The sequence below is a fragment of the Nicotiana tabacum genome, chromosome 3, assembly GCF_000715075.1.
Source record: "Nicotiana tabacum cultivar K326 chromosome 3, ASM71507v2, whole genome shotgun sequence".
Classification (NCBI taxonomy): domain Eukaryota; kingdom Viridiplantae; phylum Streptophyta; class Magnoliopsida; order Solanales; family Solanaceae; genus Nicotiana; species Nicotiana tabacum.
Genome location: NC_134082.1, coordinates 93217870 through 93230203, shown reverse-complemented (window position 1 = coordinate 93230203; position 12334 = coordinate 93217870).

The window sequence follows — 12334 nt, the reverse complement described above, 5'->3', positions numbered from 1 at the left end:
GAAAATTTTAGAAACACCCAATCATCAACTTGAAACTCTAGGTGTCTATGCCGCACATTTGGACAGGACTTTTGGCGGCTCCAAGCCGTCTTCAGATGATTTTGAACCAACTTAACTTTTTATATAGTTTGATAGACCAAATCGGGTCCTAAAAACTCCACTTCTCCACCTTTTAACCAACCAATTGGTGATCTACACTTTCGCCCATACAGAGCGTCGTACGGTGCCATCTTGATACTATATTGGTAGGTTATTATTATCAAGGTCAATAAGAGGTATGTGATCATCCCAATTACTTTTAACATCAAGGACATATCCTCAACTGTTTGAATAATGCGCTCTGCCTGGCCATCTTTTTTAGGATGAAAAACTTGTTTCTAATCCTTTCTAAAAGAACTTCTGAACGTTCATTTTTTTAAACTGAGCACCACAGTCTGAAATGATGGATAATGGAGTCCCATGCAATCAGACGATTTTCTGAATGTACAATATGGTATAATCTTCTACTGAATCTGTAGTTTTTACTGGCAAGAAGTGTGCCGACTTGGTAAGTCGATTTACAATCGCTCAATCAAATCATGCTTCCAAATTGAGAAAGATAATATTTTTATAAACTTCATATTTACCATCTCCACTCAAAATATAAGTATTATGTGCTAAAACACTAGGCTTTCTGCAGCTCGACTTTCACTTGCTGGCAATTCAGACAATTGGCCGCAAAGTCTGCAATGTTCTTTTTCATGTCATTCAACCAATAAATCTCCTTAGTCATGATGAATATTTGGGGAACCTGGATGGAAATAATACCTGGAATTATTGACTTCTAACATGATCTTCCCTATTTAAGTCCATCTATGTTTGGAACACACAATCTGCCTTGGTACCTCAAAGTACCATCATCTCCCCCTTATTCAAAAGCCATCGTCTTATACTTACGAATCTCCTCTTTCAACTACAACACGTATGTATCATCAAATTGTTTCTCCTACTCTTCGGCTACTTAAGGGGAATAATTCATATTCTAGACAACAACTCTACTATCTTTGGAGTACGCAAATCGAACTCCTAACTAGGCTAAGCGGTGAACTTCTTTCACCAGAGTTGTCTTATCTACCTCAATCATGAGTTATACTTCCCACACTTGATTATCTTCTTAAGCACTTCTGAAGACACTTATAGCATTGTTGCGAGCTAAGTCTTTGACTAGTACTCCGAAGACTAGAGTCTCGTGCAATGGCACTACCCTCGTGACACATAAATAGGCATGATTTTATAGTTTTTGTGTGATCACTTTATCATCATTAACTAAGATCGGTGATCATTATACTCACTTTGGATTTCTTACAACATGCTAGACATAATCCCTGTGGTAATTATATAGTGTTTCCTCATTATGAAACTGATTTTCTTTTTCATATTCCATTCTAACTATTCTAGTTTCATGTTTCCATCTGGAATTACTGATGGTCTTCACATCACCCCTTAGACAAAAGGTCTTACACTTAAGGATTATCCCCCCCTCCCTTGCTTGGGATCCAAATAACTTTTCTTTTTTTGCAATTCTTTGCACTTTACGTCAATGACGACTAATTTTCCAACTTACTTCTAAGAAATCTTCCTTTTTTTTCTAGGAAAAACTAAATTATTCACATAACGGAAAGCTAATGTATTCACAACTATCATACACAATCTTAATAATTTAACTCTGCTCATACTGTCAATCTTGAGGAAACCCTTTTCGATAACTCTTAAAGGCTATTCTTCTGCAGTTTGTTGTCTCACTACCTAGCTGATTTTTTTCCCACTGTCACTATACTTCATGTTTAACTTAAATCTTGGGTTCTAACACACGTTCGGTATTTCAAATTGTCATCCACTCACAATAGTTAACCTGGCTAAGTGTATCAAATTGTACCTCTACTAGCTCTATTAAAATTGCTAATTCAATGTATCAACTCAAAACTTACTTACTATCCTTTTAACTAATCACTTGCTAGCATCATATTTTCTTCTCCTGCTTTGAATAACTAAAGTGAAGCATAAGTTTATTCCTAACTTCCCTCATCATCTGACATATTCTTTTTCCGCACAATATTTTTTTCTTCTAAACTATGTGCATGGATCACACTTAGGGAATTCATTTGTCTTAAACAAAATTGAAATATCTAACCCCAAACTTTCTATACAATATTAAATCATATCATACTATAAAAATTCGGGGTAAACATTTAGTCACATAACCTAAGGGGGAACTGCCATATCCTTTATCTTTCATCAATAGCTGCTTCTTATAGTAGCTTACTAACGTGGTACTTCTAGTTATGATTTGAATAAATATGAACAACTCAAAATCGTTCCCTGAAATTCACTATTGGTTGTCTTACTTCTCATTGTATACATCATATCTTCTAGTCATTTGAATGAGTTGTATGAATCACATCTTTGGTTATAACAATCATTTCCGACTCCTAGGTATTCTACCCTTAGGCTCTTTTCTATCCAAAACTATAGTGACCAATGTTAGGGTTTAACATGTGAACTATCATCATCCAACTTGTGGCTCCATTTTCAAGAATTAAATGAAGTTGTTCTAGGTGGTAAAACACATATAAATACACTACCATGCACAAACGTATACTTCAAAGTATACCATCATCTGATAGATCACTTCCTGCGCCATCCAGTGAGTCTTGGCATTAATCCGGACCTAAGATATGCGAAGGTTTCGCTATAATCACTGTTATTAACATTTTCTTTGAGAACCTATATGCATCATTGTATACTCACAAGTCACCAGGAATTTTGATACACTGAAAATGGATATTTGGTAACCATATAACTGAATACTGGCGTACTGAATAACCATAAACTTGCTAACTGAAAGACTGTATCAATGGAAACTGAGGTAAACTGATAACCATAAGACATGATAACTACTTTTGTACTTTCTGATAAGGTTATGCTCTAATATGTACTACTATCCATTTCATCCCACTTTTAACAACCTCGCAAGACTCATATTTACCAACCTGTACTCCATAATTATACCCCAATGTGAAATTATCCTCTTTAGGACCTTAGGTTACTTCTGTGTGTCGGTTGGGCATCCAATACGTTTGGAATTCGATAGGAAGAGAAGGTTAACTATTGCTCTAAGCTTTATGGCCTGATCTAGAGTAGAAAGAGATGAGACAATCCTAGATGTTTTGGTAGTTAACCGTTTATATGAGTGGCCGACACACACATATAAAGGAAACTCCACTGGACATGGCTTCATAGACTCCCTCGGACACTTGAACCTAGTGCTTTGATACCAAGTTTTTTCACGCCCCGAACTTGGGCCTAGATGTAACACAACACTCGGTGCCTAACTACATATGATAGAGCAAACCAACTGGCTGGCTGAATCAACATGTGATATCATAACATACTGAATGCGGAAGATAAACTAACATATGCTGATATACTGAAAGTCTGCATGATATAAATCAAAGTACGAAAATACTAAAACAAGTCTGAAACATATATGTAGCCAACATTGCGTAACATGAAAGGCCTGAGACTCTGTCTAACTATTACCACTACAAAAAAAACTGGATTTAGCTACGAACGTCGTCGCTAATCTGTCGCTAAAATGCTATTTGCTAGAAGAATCTTTTGATAATCCGTCGCTAATCCGTAGCTAAATGAGATTAGCGACGGATTTTTCTGTTTAGCTACAGATTTTGTCCGTCGCTAAACCCTGGTTTTTTTAGTAGTGTACTCTAGTCTATAAAGCCTCAAATGAAGTACTAAAAACACTGACTGCCTGAAAATACTGAAGACTATAAGATAATTATAATTCCTTGAAATAACTGGGGATTACCAAACAGTTGATACGAGAGACCTAGCGCTCTAAATCGTCAACCTGTAAATCATTACATACATTGTGAGATACAGGCCCTGGGCAAAAAGGACGTCAATACAGTTGAATTGCACTGGTATGTAAAGCAACTGAAAGAAAGAATTAAAGCTGTTGAAATTGAAAGTAAGCTGATAACTAAGAATTGATAATTGATAACTGAAATGATAACTATTGAAACTGAAAATGAGATGATAACTGATAACAGATAACTGAATTGATAACTGGTAACTGAATTGATAATTGATAACTGAAATGATAAAGGAAGTAAGTATAAATAACTGAAATGATAAAGGAAGTAAGGATATGAATACTCCCACTTCTGAATGATGAACAACTTGTTTATCTGAATATGCTACGGCCTCAGCCCCAATATAAATGTGAATAAGCTACAACCTCAAGCTCAAGTATACGTATACATAAGTATGGCCTCAGGCACAAAATACATAAAGAATAAACTACAGCATTAGGACCAAACATGCATAAATCATAAACTACAGCCTCGGGCCTAAACATGCATAAAGCATATAAAATATGACATCAGGCCCAAATACAGATGTCTAACATTCAGGAACTGAGAATCAAACTACAATATATGATAGTGAAATACTGAATGATACTGACTTACATGATACTTGAATACTATATCACACCGAGTTACATAATACTGGAATACTGCATAGGACTAGACTGAGACATATATTCTTGAACAAATTATGAACACTAAAACTTTAACTGTTTATGGCATACTGAGTAATCTATACTAAGACTCGGGGGCATCAAACCCAAATCTATATTGAATACGCACAGAGCTCACAACGTTCAGAATGAAAGTGGTGAATGAGTTAAGAAGCTAGAGAATAGAAGTTCTACAACTATTTAAGGAACTAGGCTTAACTATATTTCTGAGGCAATTGGTAACGTCTTAAAAGAAACATAGTGTAGGGAGAATCATTAAAATTCCCAAACATAGAGAGTTAGCCTCACATACCTTAACTTCCTTCTTTTGAGAATAATACAACATTCGCCAACCCTTACAACTTTAATCTATATCAATACAAGTCAAAGAGATTCCATATTAGCAATAATTCTCATGTTTTGGTCACTTAAGCATTTTCTCAAACACTTGGTGACATAAAGATTTATAGTCCTTATTAATGCTGTCTTTACACCCAATAACCCATTCTCTTGTTCCTAGATAAATTCTAAAGTCTCAAATGGTTATAATCAACATCATTCTTTATCACCCATAAGGGAAACAACACCCTTAATCAATAATCAACAATCAACAAGTCAAGCCTATAATTGTTTATGCTTTTCTATCAAACCCATCAACTTATATCTCATGAACTTGTAGTGTGCAATCATTAATCCAATGCTATAATCAATTAGAGGGTGAAGATATTACCTTCTTGACGTTCAATCTTCTTGAATTCAACTTCTAGGTTTCTTCTCTCAACAATGATGCCCCAATCAAATATACAATGATTTGGAGGATTTACCCATGTTAATAAGATGTTAGGAAATTGAAATTAACTTAGAATCACCATTCGAACTTACCTTGGGTGGTGGAGGGACCCTTATGGAGTTAGGTTTTTGAGAGCTTCCCTTTCTAGAGCAAGTTTTTATGTTTTTGGGCTGTGAGGGACGAAGTAGGGCTTTAAAATGACCCCCCATGAGCGCCCCCATGCACCTGTAGGATTGACTACGCAAAATGGCAGTAACAGTGTCTCAGGAGTGCGGTCGCGCGCATATCGCATACTATTCTGTGAAATGCGCATAACGTTTTGCACAAAGATACGTTTGATCTCCATAATATATCATTGGAAAGATATTTCAAAGTCCTAAAACTTTCATGCTTTGAGTTTTCCAAAATCCCTTACAAATTTGCACTAAACCCTGCTGGAAAACAAACCTTCTCCAAACTTAGTCGATTTTGTCAAATCTTATGCACCTCACTTTCCATCTTGATTTTGAAACAACTATTTTACCCATAATCATCTCGATGGGACTTCATATGTCCAAAATATAGCCTTACTGCTCCTTTAACTCATTCATACCTAACCCAAATTTACGGGGTGTTACAATACTGCCGAAGAGGATGCATACCCGAGGGGATGGTGCTCGAATATACTACCGTCGAGGATGAACCCTCGAGAATAGATTAGACTCTTGGATTTTACTACATGTATACTTTTTCTTCTTTGTTTATGTGTAAAGACCCCTCGTAGGCTTTGTTATTATATGTAAGGACCCCTCAGGGGTTTTTGTAATCAAGTGAATATAAAAATGTTTCTTTAATTTGTTTATGAGGTATGCTATTTTCCCTTTATCTATGATTGTGAAGTACCTGAGTGCATGACTCCATCGATTGGTGAAAATATTGAGTCCAGGTGTGAATATTTTTTCTGACCTTTGATTGATTAACACGGCTCCCCGTAGAACCCTTTGCAGTTCTTTGGACCGAGATCGGGTTGGATTGATAAACTCGTGTCACCGGGACCCTAACTTTGAGTTGAATGAGAGTAGGGCTTCGAACCCTCAGACAGAGACTTAGCCTTTAGACCCTATGATGATCTTTGAGGGGGGATTTTTTTGGAAGCTCGATAATAGAGACTGCCTTTAGGCTTTCGAGAACAGTCCCCAAGTGGGGGTTTGCTCAAACTCGGGCCATTCAGAAAGTTGTTTTGACCCTAGTGTAGATAGCCTCAAGGCATTGTAGATAGATCCCGGATGAGGGCCTATTCGGGTTTAGATGGTACTCTGAGGCCAAGCCTATATGTGTGGATTTTAGGCGCTTATTTTCTTCTTGAGATAAGCCTTCGAAACTGGGTACCATCTCGAGTCTTGTAATGATATAGATGGCCCCTTGGAGAGATCCTCGAGATCGGGTACCATCTCCGGACTTGCGATAATGCCAAAGGCTTCCTGGAGCCTAACTTCTTTTTGATGGAGGTCTCCGAGATCGGGGACCATCTCGGGACTTGCGATGATACCAAAGGCTTCCTGGAGCCTAACTTCTTTTTGATGGAGGTCCTCGAGATCGGGTACCATCTCGGGACTTGCGATGATGCCAAAGGCTTCTTGGAACCTAACTTCTTTTTTATGGAGGTCCTCAAGATCGGGTACCATCTCGGGACTTGTTTGGTGCGGGGGTCTCCGACATGACATTCGTCAAATGGACGACACAGCTGCAAAGTGACCGAGGCGATCCCACCGGCATATCTTCCCGAAGTGATTTCGACCAGCATTTTAATTAGCCTCTGAGGCAGGCAGATCATCGCCACTTTTTCCATATATATGTTTGCTTCCGCCCTTTTAGAGATTCCACCATTCTAAGAAGTTACCCTTTTTTCTTGCGTTAGGCCTTTCATTATTTCAATAATAATGCCCTGGCCTAAATTCCTGCTCCAGTTCTCTGATTTTGCTGAAGTCGTGACTGCTACATCAGGATCCATTCGGCAGGGAGTAAAGAGTTCCCCCTATGGTTCTTGCCTTGTTGGAGGAGCGCCGCTGATGCCAAGCGGGCCTAACTAGTGGCATTTTTCTTCGAGAGGGGACTTTTTGTCAGAAAAGTACCCCGATGCTCAGGATCAACGAGAGCATACCTTGAAGTTTACTTCTTTGGTAGAATAGGGACACCTTGAATTGGTGAGGAAAGACTGTGGATGGGAGGAAAGGTGGTACTGCAAGTACCTTCCCCGGATAAGAGCATTACGGACCGTGCCGAGGGGTTTTTGAATGTGTACACGTATCCTTTCATGCTGGACCCCCTTGATAGGGTTGTGATTGAATTCTGTCAAATGTATTAGGTTACCTTGGCACAGATTCATCGATCATTTTGGCGGATAGTGTTAATGATGAGGTTCTTTACGGAGAAGGCAGGGCTTGAATTTATGCTTACTCATCTTATCAGGCTATACCAGACTTTTCATTATCGAGGTCTGCTAACCTTACGATGCCGGTCGACCACGCCTTTCGTTATTGATGATGAAGAAGATGGAGGGCAGTAGTGTATGAGTCGATTCATTCGAGTACGGACTGTTGATATTATCCCCATGGAGTTTATGCCATTCCCTGAGGAATGGAATTAAACAAGTAAGTGGTACACTCGTGCCTTCGTAGTTTTTTAATTATGGCGAATGAGTGTTCCGTAAATGTGCCTTCTTTCCCTCTTTTGCAGCAATTTCATAGATGCCGTGCGAGGTCCCTGATCTGCTAAATTGGGATTGGGAGTTGGCGACCCACTCGACCTACGATGAGCGTAAGTGGTGAGCTCTGTCTAGGGGCAGATGGGAAGAAAAACATCATGGTATGCGCTATGCGATCTGTTCCCTTCCCTTCTTTTAGTTTGAAAAACACTTTCTCTTTCTGTGCATTAAGTTTGTTATTGTTGGCATCGGGGAGCCTTTTGAGGCGAGGTCGTGCCCCCTCGGATACGGAGAAGGATTGCTAGCTTTTGGGATAAAGAATGATAATAATAAGCAAGAGATACCTTTGCAGGGCGACGATGCTCAAAACAAGGCAAACCTGGACCGAGGGCCCGTCATGGAAGTATTGATTGAGTTTGCCGCACCTATGATTTCCGGTTTTGGAAAGGTGGTTTCTCCTCCGTTGTCGTCTTCTTTTCGTTGGAGGTACTTTGAGGGATACTCAAAACCTGGGATCATATGCACTGAGCGACCTTGCATCTACCGGGGTCGACTCTTTCAGAGCCGAGGGAGCTATGTTAACAGATGTGCGCTTGATCTTCGAGGAAGCCCAATAGCTTCACTCTACGATGAGTTTTGGCACAGGGCTTTCATGTTTCGTGTCTTCCCTTCCTTATTGAGGTTTCTTTTGCAGGCTTTCCACAAGCTTAAGTCCGAGCTACTTCGCCGTGAGGCCAGGCTCCAGATAGCTCTGGATGAGGAGAAATCCCTTAGGCTTCTTTGCGATAAAGGGGAAGTCGAGTTAGCACGCTTACGGTATGAGGCGAGTCGGAGCTCGAATTATGAGAGCTACTTGAAGGAGCAAGTAGTTTTTGTTCCGAGAGTGTGTGTTCCTTATTCTAGCTCCTGAGGCTAATGTTTTGTTTATTTCAGTTGCAAAAAAATACGAAGCACTTGGAGTGCCTTCGGGACGAGGCTGACAGGGCCAAGCGCGAGCATGATGAGCTAAAAGCTCAGGTAGAGGTTCAGGCTTCGGTGGCAAGGGTGCTCTAGCTAAAGTTTTTGCCTTTGAGGTCCAACTTCGCTTAGCTCATGATAATACCTCGGTTCGAACAGATATGATTACGAAGCTTGAGTCTGAGCTTTTGAAGGTCAAAGCCGAGTTTGTGGATGCCCGGGCTAAAGCCATAATGAGCCGAACTAAGGCTGACCAGAAGGTGGAGGTCAACTTGAAGGACGCTGCCGACGCTCAAGCTAAGCTAAGAAAGATCCTTGACCGCAAATATAGGAGCAAAGAATATGCTCGGTGTAAATCTCGAATGAATACCCTCGAGGAGATCTGTGCTAGGGGATTTGACCTTTTGGAAGAGTTGATACGGATGAGGGCGGACGAGCGTGGTACTCGGTTACTTCTGTTCGACGCCGAGGATAGCGAAGATGAGGCCGACAGGCCATAGCCCCTAGGGGGCATGTAGATTTTGCTTTCTGATTCTGTATATAGAATTTTCAAAGCACGTTTGTAAATGGAGCTTGCATTTTTCTGTATATGTGTACAAAAGAAAACCTTGCGGTTTTACTTCTTTTGTATCTCTTTCTATCTCGAATTTAGCCAGATGAACTGCACTTTGAGTTAGAAGGAATCCTTAGATTCACAGTATGGCCTCGAGGTTCATTGGGCTGGCCCGTAGGCTCTTACGCACTTGGACGATGCGAGCCTTCATAATAAGCTGGCCTTTGAGCTCTTACACTTTTGCTCTTAGGCATGTGTTTGGTCAACTGTTTAAAGCTTAGTCTCCGAGTCGGGTATCGACTCTAGCTCATTTGACACTGAAGTTGTTGAATTTTAGGCTGGCGACAGTGGCTCTTACGTTTTTAGTCGATGCAACCTTTTAGTGTAAGCTGGTGTTTGAGCTCTTACGCTTTTTCTCTTAGGCATATTCAGTTAACTATTTTGGGTTCAGTCTTCGAATCGGGTTTCAACTCGAACTCATTTGACCCTCAAGTTTTTGAATTGCAAACTGGCCCTTAGGCTCTCACATATTGGGTCGGTGCGACCTTTTGTGTGGGCTGGCGACAGTGGCTCTTACATCTTGGGTTGATGCGACCTTTTATCTAGGATGGCAATAATGGCTCTTATGCCTTGTTTTATGTGGGCTGGCGACAATGGCTATTACGCCTTGGGTCGATGCAACCTTTTATGTAGGCTGGCGATAATGGCTCTTACGCCTTGGTCGATGCGACCCTTTATATAGGCTTTAATTTTCCATCGTTAAAGACTTTTTTAAATAATGTTTGCCTGACTCTTCGACGGTTTAATAAAAAACCTCGATTGTGAGTTGTTATATGGCGATGATCGAGCACCTCAGGAGGTTTGGCTCGGAGGCAGAGTATCTCAAAGAAACTGTTTAGGAGCTGATATGGTCGAAGCTCTTTTGCCTATGTCTAAAGTAGCCTATTTAACCGGTTATTTCTGAAGTATATTCGAAGTCATTGAAGGCATGTGATTTTATAACGACGGTTGGGCATCCTCGAGTCGTGTTAGTTTGTCTGGTACAACCTTGAGACTGGATTCATTTGTGTTTGGACAGAGTATTTAAGTCCCGAGTGAAGTAGTTTCGGCGTCTATATTGAGGGTATACCTTTTTAGGGGTCTTACAAGTTCGATATATAGCGAAAACTTTGAGATCGGGTTTATGCCTTTAGTAAGGTCTTGCAAGTTTTACATGCCTTTGAGGTCTTATAGTTTTGGATACTTGGTACAAGTATGGTTTATGCCTTGCCTGATGTCTTACAGATATTGTTGTTACCTTACATATGTCTTACGAGGCCGAGGCTGCCCCATGTGGTCTTATGGCCTCGGGTTTTGATAAGTCGATGGAGATGGAAATTGACGGCACTACCCAAGTCATCGAGGGTTTAATTGCTCGAGAGCCATTACTTGTGAGCTTGGTATTGCCTCATCGAGGGCTTGCAATTTTGGAATTTCCGACCCGGAGGTCGTGTAGCCTTGAGTTTTTGATGCCAGTCCCCAAGTGTTCGGGACGTTTTTGGCTCTTGGGCCACTTTGTGATCTTGATGTTGCCTCATTTAGGGCTTACGAGTTAGGAGATCTGACCCGGGGGTTGCATCGTTTTAAGTTGTTGATGCCAGTCCCAGAGTATTCAGGACAGTTTTTTGGCTCTAAGGCCGTATTTTGCAAAAATATTGAGCTTCCTTGAAATGCAAAGTGTTTTTGGGAAGTATTCTTTGATTACTTGATACAAGTACACATGTTTTTGTTGTTGCGGGCTCAGTTGTCCTATGCAGACACGGGTCGTTCGACCGTTTGGTCCGATACACTATTTTCCCGTCGAGAGCCTTCTTGGCGTATCTTGGCTTTTCGGAGTTGGTGACCGTCTGGGGGAATGCCCCTCAGTATTTGAGGTTGATTGCAAAAGAAGCCTTGAATACATGTTGAGTCTTTCTCAGGTAGCATATGGGTGTTGCCTCATTAAAACCTCGTCGGTAAAACCCTTTTTGGGATAAAAACCCGATCGAAGGAAAATAGTGCAATGCATGCTTTTGAAAGCTAAGGCCTTCGAGTTGGAGAGTGCTTTGGCCATTTCAATCGGATACCTGCACTCAGGTCAGTGTAGAATGTAATTGAAAGAGAAAGGAGATGGTCATACCTTAGTGTAGAATGTGTCGGCGATGTTTCGAGCCCTGATATGTTTCAGTTGGTTGTGATGAGGACACGGTACGGTCCCCTACTTTGTTTAATTGGGAATAGCCGAGAGTGTATCTTGTTATCGCTATTTTACTGTTGGCTTATCCTTTAGCTCTTTCGAAGGTGGAGGTACCGGTATTATGGCCACATCGTTTACTGCAAATATTTCTTTCCCCGCATGTTGTTCCTCGTAGATGGTCTTAATCCCATCCTTTTTGGGAATTTCATCATTTGATGGAGGGTGGAATGTACTACTCTCATGCAGTGTATCCATGGCCTTCCGAGCAAGGTGTTGTACCTCATTTTTCCCTCGATGACATGGAATTTGGCATTTTGTGTTGTGCCGGCGACATTGACTGAGAGGGTGATTTCCTCTTTTGTTGTTTCGATCGCCATGTTGAATCCATTGAAGACTGGAGAAGCGGGTATGATTTGGTCAAGCAGTCTGAGCTGCTCTACCATCCTCGACCTGATAATATTGGTCGAGCTACCTGGATTCACAAGTACATGTTTAATTTTAAATGTATTTACAAGGAAAGAGATTACCAATGCATCGTTGTGAGGCTAAGACAAGGT